A 13469-nucleotide genomic window follows, 5' to 3' on the forward strand; every position below is an offset into this window, starting at 1 on the left:
ATACCTCAGTAAAAAAGAACAAAATGAAAAGTAGTAAATAAAAAGATACATCTATCTATCTATCTATCTATCTATCTATCTATCTATCTATCATCTATCTACCTACCCACCTGTCTACCTATCTATCTATCTATCTACCTGTCTACTTATCTATCTATCTGGCATCTATCTTCCTTTTTTTAGAAATATTGGTTCATAGTTTTCCAGGAAAATCATTAAGCCAAAGAAGAAATAGTCACTCATTCACAACATATTTATATAAATATGTGCAATTAGTGGAGATCGTAACTCATGGTGAATCATGAAAATTCCTGCTTTACATTTGTGGAGGTCTTTATAATTTATAAAATATATATTTTTTCTTTTTCAGGGGAGAGCGCAAATGCAGTTCCCCACTACCACAAATTATACAGTCAAGTTTCTCACATTTGGGGAAATTGCAGGGCTCAGCACACTTGGAGTGCAATGGGTCAACCTCACCCTGGGAAACCTTCATGAGCACGATATCTCCTCTACCAGGTAACTATTATAAAATAGTTTTTATATACAGAATCTCACTCACCTCTCATGATTATAAAGTCCTACAGGTGTATCACATAAAGCTTCATTTCAGTTATGACTTACTGTGTTTCATGATTATTAACTTGCTATTGTCCTTTTACAGTTGAACTTATTTTAATATTATTTCTTTTATTTTTATTTGTGTATAAATTTTTGCTTTGTTTAACCATAATATATGTAAATGTTACAAAAAGTTTGCATCCTTTTTAGTTATTTCAGTATACAGTCATGTTATTATTTAAGTTTTTAATTATTACTGTAAATATCTGTGTAATATTTTATTGAAGAGACATAAATCATTTATTCTATTCATTTACAAATATTTACTAAGCCTTTTATAATGTGCCACACACTGAAGATATAGCGCTGAATTAGGCAGTTTGTTACTATCATAAACTTAAAACAATTTAGAATTGTATTCTAATATGTGATATGTTAAAAAAAACACTGAATGCAGTGTTTATAAAAATAACCCATTTCCTAAGATAATTACCCATGGATATTTCTAAAATGATTGTTGATATATAAATTGATTTTCAAATAAGTTGTAAAAATTTAAGAATCACTAAGTATGTAATATTTAATTTAATCCAATTTTTAGTATTTTATACACAGACACATGCTGTGCATGTGCAGTATTATATATGTGTTTAATTTAGCTAAATTGATAGTTAATAAGTAGTATCTTATTAATAAATCATGCTTTGATAGCTAATGAAAATATTTTACTGTACACTTTTTTTATAAATGTATTTTTTTCTCCTGTGTAAAGCATCTATTCATGTCTCAATTGATTTGAATTTAAAGGTCAAAATAGAGATGCCCAGCAACATTTATAGAGAATCTATTTTTACTTTACTAATTTTACCACCTTTTCCATATATAAATATTTAATTTACATATATACTTAAGTATACTTCTGTCTTAGTTATATTTAAATAAGTAGTTATAATTCTGGTAAATACTAAATGTGTCCTAGTAATATCTTAAATCACATTATATTTATATTCTTATATTTTATTGAATTTATCGGGGTGAAACTGGTTAATAAAACCATAGATTTCAAGTGTACAACTCAATAAAATGGCATCTGCACACTGCATCGTGCACCCGCTGCCCAGAGTCAAGTTTCTGTTAAGCTCGAATGAGGAGAGGCAAAACAATGGATGGGGAAGAGGCAGATTGAATAATTGTATACATTCCAGTTTTCCTACTGGATGATGGTTTCATGTATAAAACACCATCCAATAAATAAACAAGAAAATAAACATATTGTAAAATGTATAAGATCTGAGGTTACAAATTTGTAAAGAAAGTAAGAAATGGCTCTGGCTGGATAGCTCAATTGGTTAAAACATCGTTCAGAAACATAGAGGTTGTGTGTTCAATTTCCGGTCAGGGTGCATACAGGAACCGATCAACATTTTTGTCTCTTTCTTACTCTCTCCCTTCCTCTCTCTAAAACCAATAAAATAAATATAAAAAAAGAAAAGAAATACACAAATTATACATAGCTGAATACTTAACATTTAAGTACAAAAACAATGAGTAAAATGTAGAGTTTACAATGAACTTTTACATACATTATCTCCTATCATACCTTTAATCATGCTATAAACTAGGCAAAATATATACTCTTATCCCAATTTTCTTGGTAAGCAATTGGAATTCTGATATGTTAAGTGACTTATTCAAAATAACACAACCAAAAATTAAGGAACTTGACTCAAACCCTTGCTTTAGATTCCCAGCATCTTTCCATTGTAGTTGCCTTCTCTCAAAATTCCGAATATGAAGGATAATTAAAGAGACACACGCAATGTAAAAACCAAAAAGTGAAATGCTAACATATCCATGATTTGGTGCCTCCTTGCATGCAGTACTTTTGTTGGTTTCTACTTTACGGATTGAATAAGCTGAATTTATCGAAAGTGTTGGGAATTGGTTTTACTTGCAATGTGTTTTTCTGTGCCTCTTCAGTTTTTAGTCCAAAGTTAGCTCTCAATAGTTAGTAATTATCTGGTTGACTGACTTTCTTTTGATTGGCTTTTTATAGAAAACATGACTTGGAGATAGGGATATTTGGGGCATTTTTGCTCAGAGCATGTGAACTAGTTTAGGGCAAGTGTTTCTTTAAAAGCCTCTGTTGTGAATATACAATTCAGCAGGATGAAGAGACTTTGAAAAGAAATTAGGAATTTCAGTTGCAGTCCCCTGGGCCCCTTGTGGTCATTGGAAATAGGGATATTTGGGGCATTTTTGCTCAGAGCATGTGAACTAATTTAGGGCAAGTGTTTCTTTAAAATCCTCTGTTGTGAATATACAATTCAGCAGGATGAAGAGACTTTGAAAAGAAATTAGGAATTTCAGTTGCAGTCCCCTTGGGCCCCTTGTGGTCAGTGGGCCTGTGAACAGAGAGGTCACTACAGGCATTATGGCTTCCTTGCCAAGTTTATAATGATTGTTAATTTATAGAACATGTCCTTGCAAACTCTTCAATTATTTATTATATGCCGTCGTGCAGGGGTGGGCAGAGGGTAAATGAAAAATAGATGTTTTCTCTGCAAGTTATGATTAAGAGACTTTTCTAGTGTATCAAAACAATTCAGGCCCTGGCCGGTTGGCTCAGCGGTAGAGCGTCGGCCTGGCGTGCGGGGGACCCGGGTTTGATTCCTGGCCAGGGCACACAGGAGAAGCGCCCATTTGCTTCTCCACCCCCCCTTCCTCTCTGTCTCTCTCTTCCCCTCCCACAGCCGAGGCTCCATTGGAGCAAAGATGGCCCGGGCGCTGGGGATGGCTCCTTGGCCTCTGCCCCAGGCGCTAGAGTGGCTCTGGTCGCGGCAGAGCGATGCCCAGGAGGGGCAGAGCATCGTCCCCTGGTGGGCAGAGCGTTGCCCCTGGTGGGAGTGCTGGGTGGATCCCGGTGGGGTGCATGCGGGAGTCTGTCTGACAGTCTCTCCCTGTTTCCAGCTTCAGAAAAATACAAAAAACCCCACAAAAAACAATTCAGTAACATATCTGGATTCAGAGTTCAGCTGTGTTAAATTCTTTGACAATAAAACAATAAAAATAATAAAAAATAAAATGCTTCACATTCAATTTAACTTAGAAAAAGTGATACATTACCCAAAACAACAATTTTAAATACTATATGAATTTATTATACTTATTCAAGTTTATAAGTGTGATGTCTGCTTCTCTTCTCTGTAGAACATATTGTGATACAGCTAAATTTATAGTCCACTTTCCTATATTCTCCAAAGAAAAACGTTCTAATTGGATATTACATATTACATACCATAAACCATCAAAATATATTGTTTTTCAACTGGCATAAACTTAGTGGTTACTTTATAATAGTTTATTTAAAAATAATAAAATTGTTATGAAAAGTGAAAATGTCTTTGTGTCCATTTTCCAGCCAGAACTTCTCATTTACAAATAATGAAACTAAGGCCGAGAGGATAAGAGATGTGCTCAGTACTCAACAGTCGATAGCTGGTTGACAACAGAATTAGGATTATAACTCGATCTTGTGTTTTTCCCTTCTGCTATAATGCAGATTAAACATAAAACTTTCACAGCTCAACATGGTGGCAGACCCAGTACTCTATTAGTATTGGTGAAAAACTTGGGTTGGAGGCTTGCAAATAAATCCATGAATAAACTTTAAACATTTTATTTTAAATTAAAACCTTAAATGTGCAAATTTCATCTTTTTTTTTAATATAAGAGACTCTGGTTGTATTTCTTGGTATAGGACCATGGGTTGTGTTACTATTTGTTTTTCTTGCGTAAGACTATTAGTACACATTTACTCTTTCTAGTATCAACTTCTTCAGGTTAGAGAATTTAGATACATTGCAAAGTAATCTGAGTGTTAAATCTTTCCAGATTTTTATCATTTTTCCCCATTCTTTTATATTGCTAGCCTCAAACATACGAATACATTTTTCTTCCCTCCCTTTCTCCCTTCCTTTCTCCCTCCTTTCTTCTCTCCCATCTGTCCTTTTTTCCTTCCTCTCTTCTCTTCTCTCTTTCTTCCTTCTAAGCTTTTTTGGTCATACACATTTTTATTTATGTACTTGAGATCATATTGGACATATAGTTTCCTGTTTGTATTTTTTATCATTGATTTACACTATGGGGATTTCTTACATTAAATATTTTTTCAAGTTGTACATTTTTAATGATTTCACAGGATTTCATTTTATGAATTCACTAACATGATATACCTGATTTAATATTATTGTATATTTATTTCTAAGACTTTACTTTTAAAGGATAAGTAATACACTGGAGTGGAAAAAAATGGGCTTTATAGTCAGCACCTACTAATTATGGGATACAGCACATAGAGCAAGTGACTAATGTATTAGTGATAAATACAAATATTTATTTCTAACCATATACTTTGGGCCATTATTAGATTATTATTCTTATAAATGAATTTAAAAGGACATAATATATTGTCAGATGAATTATATTGAGTCTTATCATCAAGGAACATATTGCCTTTTTATCTGTTTAGGTTTTGTTTTAGGTTACTTTAAGTTCTATGGCCCGTAAGGAGTTAAGTCACAGTAAGTCTTGTAAGGGGTTAAGTCATTGTACATAGCTAGAAGCTTAGTTTACAAACCTTGATTTTTATTTTGTTGCCTAAGAAATACAGGGAGTTCTCTTGCAGATAGTTCCCAGAGGCATCATGACCCTGGCTAGTTGGAGATAACAGCAAAGATGCCAGGTAGACCTGAGCTGGCATCAGGAGGACGTTCCAGGAACGCACTCCAGTAGACCTATCTCGCACCTCCCGCACACTGCTACTTCACTAACTGCGTGCTCTATAATAAATCGTTAACCTCCCCAAAAATAGATACACAATTCAGGCAGCTGAGACTGTTAAGGCAGGTTTTGGATGCAGTAAGGCCCCCTGCCTTCTCAGATTGCTGGCAATTTGATGAAAGAACACTCATATTTTACTTAGAATTCATCTCTGTGATTGGCTCAGCAGTGATGGGCAACTTGAACCCCAGCTTGTTCCAGTAACAGTTCCTTTGATATAGGTGATGTATATTTCTTCTTCAATTTATTTTTGAGTAAATAGTCTTATGAAATTTTTTTACCATTACATTCTAGCTTACTAATTGTGAGCTGTTGAACTTGTCTTAATTTTTGAGAGTTTCTTAATTTGTTGGTTTTAAGACGTATTCAACACAATTGGTCATTTTAGTTGAATGTGAATTAATAAAACATTCAAAAACAGAAGAAAGAAATGTCCAATCCGGATAAACTTAATACAAGACACACTTGGTTAAACTGAGTTTATTATCCTGGATTATTAAAAGTTTGTACAATTTCATAATCAGCTCATTTTAGCCCCATTGTACTTAATCTCAACACTATCAGACCAAGTACTGTCTCTTTTATAATAAATAATCTTTATTCCTGAAATGAAAGTCATATACATATGATTATTATATATGTCAAATATTTATTTAAATTTAAAAATATTTATTTCAATATTTAGGCAGACCTAAGTATAATGAAGTTGTCAGATGTTTGCCTTACTTATAAAAAATAAATATGAATTTAAAAGAATAAAAAAATCAGCAGTCATAGCAAGGAAGCTCAGGGAAAGAGAAGAGCATTGAATGATGGAGGAGAAGAGATTAAACACTAGAGTTCAATAACTGACAGATTAGTTTGTACAGAAGGGAAAAAAAGGAAATAAAAGGCAGAAACTAATTACAGATTTATTTTCTTTACCATTGTCTTTATTATCTCTTAGAAATTGAATTTATTGGGGTGACAATGGTTAACAAAATATTACAGGTTCAGGTGCACAATTCTATGATTCATCATCTGTACACTCGATGGTGTGTTCACTGCCCCAAATCCAGTCTCCATCCATCACCATTTATGTCCCCATACCCTCTCCACCTCCCTCATCCCTTGCTGCCTGCTCCTGCAATCACCACATTGTTGTCCGAGTCCATGAGGTTTTTTTCCCTTTTTTGCTCAATTCCTCCACCCCCCCTCACCCAGTCACTCTCTGCCCCAACAACTGTCAGCCTGCTCTATAGCTATGAGCTCTCACTATTTTGCTTGTTAGTTTATTTTGTTCATCAGATTACAGATTTTAAAGTGGAAACAATAGAAAGTTTATTAGTCATAAATTAACTTGGCCTTCTTTTCCCTTCTCACTTCAGGCCTAGGTTCACACAAGATTAATTCTTCTTAGTCATGAACACGGGATATTTTTCCATTCATTGGTGTCGTTTTCAATTTCTTTCATCAAAGTCTTATAGTTTTCAATGTAGATATATTTCCCTTAGTTTAATTTATTCCTACATTTTATTGTTTTTGATGCTATTGTCAATGGGATGTTTTTATTTCATTTTTAGATATTTCATTTTTTTATGTAGAAACTCAACTGATTTCTGTATGTTGATTTTGTATTCTTCAATTTTACTGAATTTATTGATTAATAGTGGGTGGAATATTTAGGATTTTCTAAACATAAAACCAGGGCATCTGCAAACAGGAATAATTTTACTTTTTGGATGACCTCTCTCTCTCTCTCTCTCTCTCTCTCTCTCTCTCTCTCTCTCTTTCTTTCCTTGATTTCTCTAGATATGACTTCGAGTCTGTGGAACAAGGGGGCTGTGCTGCACATTGGTTTCTGCAGTGAGGAAAGCTACTGGGTGTATCTGCAGTTCAGATCACTGTGAACCACCACTGCTCCTGTGGTGTGGCTGCCATGCGGCTTCTGCTTTTCTTGCTTGTTTCTAGTTTCCTCTCTATGTTTCACCTTTGCTTGTCTGGGCTGAAACTGAGGCAAGAACTTTGTGCTGTGTCCCGAAAGACTGGGGAAGCTGGTAGCTCATCCCACTCTTTCCTGGTGAGGGAAACTCTTCCTGGGAGTCCCTTCTTGGTGCTGAGTAACTGTGGCTGGGCTGATGCAGGCAAACGGAAGCTATCTTTCTTCTCTTTTCTCTTTCTGTGTGGTTATTCTCAAGTTGTTCGTCCGGCTGTGTTGCTGAAGTTTCTTAAGTGGACTTCAGAGTTCTACAAGAGCTGTTTTGTTCATGGATTTCTAATTGTTTATTTCTGTGGAGAGATGAGAATGGGGTTTCTTTTTTTCTTTTTCTTTTTTTCTTTTTGAGAATGGGGTTTCTTATGCCACTGTTTTGGTGATACTTACTACTTTTTGGTTTAAATTCACTATCTACTTTTCAAAATATGGAGGATTTGAGAAAGCTAAAAAGAGAGTTGTACAAGGGTAAGGTGGGAACCTTGAAAAACCTGCACCAAATAGTTGGTATCAATTGGGATCTGAGAATTTGATAATTTAAGCGTTAGTGAAACTGTGGTAGGCTATCATGAGCGGCCAGGAATCTGTGACTCAAGAGATTTCCCTCTATGTACAACAATAGTGCTCTTAATATCTGAGAAGGCAAGTTTCTCTCTCACCTTGGCAATGTCATTTCTCCGAACATTCCCTTCAGAGCTTACACTCTACTGACACCTAAAGAGATTTAAAGAAGTTATGGTTAATCAAGTTTTAACTGCCTTTTTCCCTTGTTGAAAAACTCAGTTGAAAAACTACCCAAAGGTTTGAGACAGATTAAAGTATTTGCTTTAATTTTGGATAAAAATTTGATTAGATATTGTTTCATCCAAACCCCATTAGTTTTCTTAAAACCTTCTCCCCACAAGTTTTGATTTTGGGATTACCAACCTGGCAGAGAGTTGGGCTTGCAGAGCAGATAGTCTTCAGAGAGAGAGAGAGTCACACAAACCTTTAAATCTGCCTCTAAAATGCGTGCCCAAGCCAATCTGTTTACACAGAGGGAGGGCAGCAGCCCTTCCCAAAATAAGGATGATATGGAAAGAGAGAGAGAGAAGCTGAGAACTGAGCTTTGCATGCTAACTCTCTTTTTCTAAAGTTTCTCATCAGATAAGCCTCTCTTCTTTCCTTGAATGGAACATTAAAAAAAATCACAATATGTGTTCCTCTACTAGAAAGATATTCCTAATAACTTACGGATAGAGAAGCAGTTGCCTCTAACTGTTCCTAGCACCCACCACACTGTTTCTTCCCTCCGTGTCCTTACCCAGGTTGTTATATCTGCCTGAAACTGTATTTTTCTGCTTTCTTTCCTGCAAAATCTACTACTTGACTTTCCTTTGAGCCCTTACCATCAACTTTTTACTCCTCCCAACTCGGGGTCAGATGTGCCCTGTGATCTCCATAGCACATTCTGCTGGGTTATAGCCGTACGCCCCCTCGTCCATGTTCCTTACTGCTTTCCCCGAGACTGAAAGTGTAATCAGGTTTATGTAGTTTCTCATCATATACTAGTTACCTATCATAATGCTGGTATGTGGTGGGCAATCAACAAACATTTATAGAAATGGAATCTGAAAGTGAAATGTCATGCGATTATTGACTTCTTAGCATGAAGGTAACTTAAATTAATGTTCCTTATGACAAATGTTTCATCTTGTGGTGTTGAAGCTGTCCTAAATTTGAATTGTTGTTTCACCTTAAAAGGAAATTTATAGCTTAAGTGTAGCTATTCGAAGAGAAGAGAATGTTAACATTAAAGATCTTTTGCTCATTATTAGAAGTATAGGATGACGTCAGAGTAATGGCGGAGTAGGAAGCGATACCGATAAATCTCCCCCAAACCTCAACAAGATCTTCAACCAGAAACAGAAAAACCTATCCTTGGAGCCTCCAGATGTTTTGCAATACACCCAAAGGTATGATCGAGTGAAAAATTGGCTAAATATATAACCAAACCCTGAAGGAAATAGGGAGTAAGAAATGCTCCGCCTTCCTTACTAACCTAAACAGGGCGGCTTTCTCTGGTAACTGTGAATATAGAAACTGAGGCAGGCAAAGGGGGTGAATAGATCCAGGCCACAGCATAAACAGCCGAACCAGGCTGTGGCACAGAGATCCAAGCCAAGGAAAAACTGTTCCTGTGACAAACTGGGCAATACAGCTAACACTCGCGCCAAACCCAGACAAAGAAAGACAAGCGGAGCGACCATTTTACCTGATCCCCTGGTAGCCGCATAGTGGGCGAGAGATTCCTTCCAAAGCCCCCGGAGGGTGCGCCTGTGTTACTCCACAGAGAGGCAGAGTCAGAGGCCTTTGTGTGGGCCGAAAGCCTCCGGGCTGCCCCAGCACCCGGGGAGAGCAGCACACGGGGAGGAAGCAAGAGCTAATTCCAACACTGGAACTTTTCAGTGCGGGTGGGAGGTTTCACTCAGAGGGCGAGACTCCGACCTCACATCCTGGTCTGCGTGCACGGAGAGTGGGAAGGAGACTCCTCTCAGCACTTCCGGAGTGGGAGCCCGTGTTGTCCCACGGAGGGGCAGAGTCGGGGGCCTTTGTGTGGGCCGAGGGCGGAGTCACAGGCTGCCCCAGTACCTTGAAAGAGCGGCACACAGGGATGAGCGAGAGCCAATTCCAACATTGGAACTTTTCAGTGCGGGCGGGAGGTTTCACTCAGAGGGCAAGACTTCTGGTCTAACATCTTGGTCTGCACGCGCAGACCCGCCTGTGTTACCGGACAGAGTGACAGAGCCAGAGGTCTTTGAGTAGGCGAAAGCCCCGGCTGATTATGCTAGCAGCTCTGACTGACTGAGCCTTACCCAGAGCCCTGTGCTGAGTGGAAATAAGAGTGGGGAGTTGACCGCTCTTAGAGCCTCTTACTATCCAGGCAGAGGCAGCAGCAACCCCATAGTTGGATTCTCAGGCTGCTGGTTGAGGAAGGAAAGACTAGGAGAGAGGCTCCTGGAACACGAACTCTCTCACTGTCGGAGCCTATAAACGCTAATGAGCCTCGACTGCCAACGAGACTGAAGCACAATACATGACATCGCCATAGAGACTTATCAACTGCAAACCTCTACCTGAGCGTGCCAAAGGGGCAGAACCCGGGGTACAGAGTCACTGACCAGGAAGAGGGAGAGAAAAGAAAAAGCAAGAAGATAACCTCTCAAAATCAGAATAATCCGCAGACTTTATAACCTATCCCATTTTATTATATTTGTTCGTTTGTTTCTCTTATCTTCATCCTTGATTTTTTTTTTCTTCTTTTTTCTTTTTTTTTTCCTCCTCCAATTTGGTCGTTTAACTCCCTACCGGTCTTACTCTCTCCTCTCCTTGAACTACACTACCCATAAGTGTTACATCTCCCATTATCTTTTCTTTCTTCTTCTTTTCTCTCTATGAGGGTTGCATTCCAAAACCCTTAACTCTCTCTCTCTCTCTCCTCTTTTTTCTTTTTTCTTCTTTTAGTGGTTCCCTCTTTTTTTTCTCTCTCTCTCTTCTTTTCTCCCTCTATATTAGTTTCTTCCTTTTTCCTTTACATCTCCTCTCATTCAAACCTCAATAACAAACAAATTATTTTATCTGGGACTCAAACTTATGTTTGTGGCATTTTGGGGGGTTTTTACTTCACCTTTTCAACTCACTAGCAGTGCTCCCATCCCTGGCTCTCCATTTTATCAAGCTCTTGTTCCACTAAATACAATAGTAATTTTTTAATTTGTCCCCACATTTTCCTGTTTCCCTCTTACTCCTCTCATCATAACTCTTAATCAACCAACACCTAAACGCAAATCATTTTATTCTTGATCCAAATTTTTTCATTATTTGCTTTTTGTGGGTCCATACCACCACCCCTTTATTTATTTATTTATTTATTCATTTATTTTTCTTGCCTCTTTATTACTTTTCCCCAATTCAGGCGCTCCATTACAGGTATTGTTTGTTCTATTAAATACAATATAATTCACAGTTCACCACAAGATTTTCTCAAGAAAGAAGGGAGAGGAGAGGAGAGAAAAAAAGGAGGGGGGGAATAATTTCCTTTTTTAAATCTTTATTTTATTTTATTTTTCTTTATTTCATTATTAATTTTTTTTAAAAAAAAACTTTTTTCAATTTTTTATTAAATCTCATTAATACTATCAACAAAACCACCCTCAGATGCCATTAAGGAAGAGAAAATCGAATATCATGGATACAAAAGAAAGAGAGGTAACACAGATAGAAGAGGAAAAATCTATGGAGAAAAAATTTCATATATTGGAAACCTTGGAGTTAAATGACAGAGAATTCAAGATAGAAACCCTAAAAATACTCAGAGATATACAAGAAAACACAGAAAGGCAATTTAGGGAGCTCAGAAAACAACTCAATGAACACAAAGAATATATGTCCAAGGAAATTGAAACTATAAAAACAAATCAAACAGAGATGAAAAACTCAATTCACGAGCTAAAAAATGAGGTAACAAGCTTGGCTAATAGAACAGGCCAGATAGAAGAGAGGATTAGTGAAATAGAAGACAAGCAACTTGAGGCACAACAGAGAGAGGAAGAAAGAGACTCAAAAATTAAAAAAAATGAGATATCCCTACAAGAATTATCTGACTCCATCAGAAAGAATAACATAAGAATAATAGGTATATCAGAGGGAGAAGAGAGAGAAAATGTAATGGAGAACATACTCAAACAAATAATAGATGAGAACTTCCCAAGCCTGTGGAAAGAACTAAAGCCTCAAGTTCAAGAAGCAAACAGAACTCCAAGTTTTCTTAACCCCAACAAACCTACTCCAAGGCACATCATAATGAAATTGGCACAAACCAATGGCAAAAAAAATTCTCAAGGCAGCCAGGGAAAAGAAGAATACAACATATAAAGGAAGGCCCATTAGATTATCATCAGATTTCTCAGCAGAAACCCTACAAGCTAGAAGAGAGTGGACCCAATATTTAAAGTCCTGAAAGAGAGGAACTTTCAGCCACGAATACTATACCCATCAAAGCTATCCTTCAAATATGAAGGAGAAATAAAAACATTCACAGATACAGAAAAGATGAGGGAATTTATCATCAGAAAACTCCCACTCCAGGAATTACTAAAGGGGGTTCTCCAATCAGATACAAAGAACAAAAAAAAATAAAGCCACAAGTAAAAGCTCCAAGAAGAACACAATAAAATCAAATTTAAACTGTGACAACAACAAAAAGAAAGGGGGGAGAGGATGGAGATTAACAGTAGCAAAGGACGATGGAGTGCAAAAGTACTCACAAAATAGTGCACTACAATGAACAGGGTAGAACCATTTTCATTACCTAAAGGTAACCACCATTGAAAAAACCACCACAGAAGCACATGAGATAAAAAAGATAGCAACAGAGGAAAGATGTATGGAATATAAACAAATAAAAACAAAAGATAAAAAAATGAAAGAGAAGGATCAAACAAGACACAAAACTAACAGAAAGCAATCTATAAAATGGCAATAGGGAACTCACAAGTGTCAATAATTACACTAAATGTAAACGGATTAAACTCACCAATAAAAAGGCACAGAGTAGCAGAATGGGTTAAAAAAGAAAATCCAACTGTATGCTGCCTACAGGAAACGCATCTAAGTAACAAGGATAAAAATAAACTCAAAGTGAAAGGCTGGAAAACAATACTCCAAGCAAATAACATCCAAAAAAAAGCAGGCGTAGCAATACTAATATCTGATAATGCTGACTACAAGACAGGAAAAGTACTCAGAGACAAAAATGGCCATTTCATAATGGCTAAGGGGACACTGAATCAAGAAGACATAACAATTCTTAATATATATGCACCAAACCAAGGAGCACCAAAATATATAAAACAGCTACTTATTAACCTTAAAACAAAAACTGACAAAAATACAATCATACTTGGAGACCTCAATACACCGCTGACGGCTCTAGATCGGTCATCCAAACAGAGAATCAACAAAGACATAGTGGCCTTAAACAAAACACTAGAGCACCTGGATATGATAGACATCTACAGGACATTTCATCCCAAAATGACTGAGTATACATTTT

The 13469-nt window shown here is 36.8% G+C and overlaps 1 non-coding gene across 1 annotated transcript; it reads right to left on the reverse strand.

Annotated features, from left to right (window-relative positions):
• Positions 1 to 367: 367 nt before the first annotated feature.
• Positions 368 to 527, reverse strand: LOC136321400 (U1 spliceosomal RNA). Its single transcript, XR_010728655.1, has one exon. It is a non-coding gene; the product is annotated as a U1 spliceosomal RNA (small nuclear RNA).
• Between the last annotated feature and the right edge of the window lie 12942 nt (positions 528 to 13469).

Source organism: Saccopteryx bilineata, chromosome 1, assembly GCF_036850765.1.
Source record: "Saccopteryx bilineata isolate mSacBil1 chromosome 1, mSacBil1_pri_phased_curated, whole genome shotgun sequence".
Lineage (NCBI taxonomy): Eukaryota > Metazoa > Chordata > Mammalia > Chiroptera > Emballonuridae > Saccopteryx > Saccopteryx bilineata.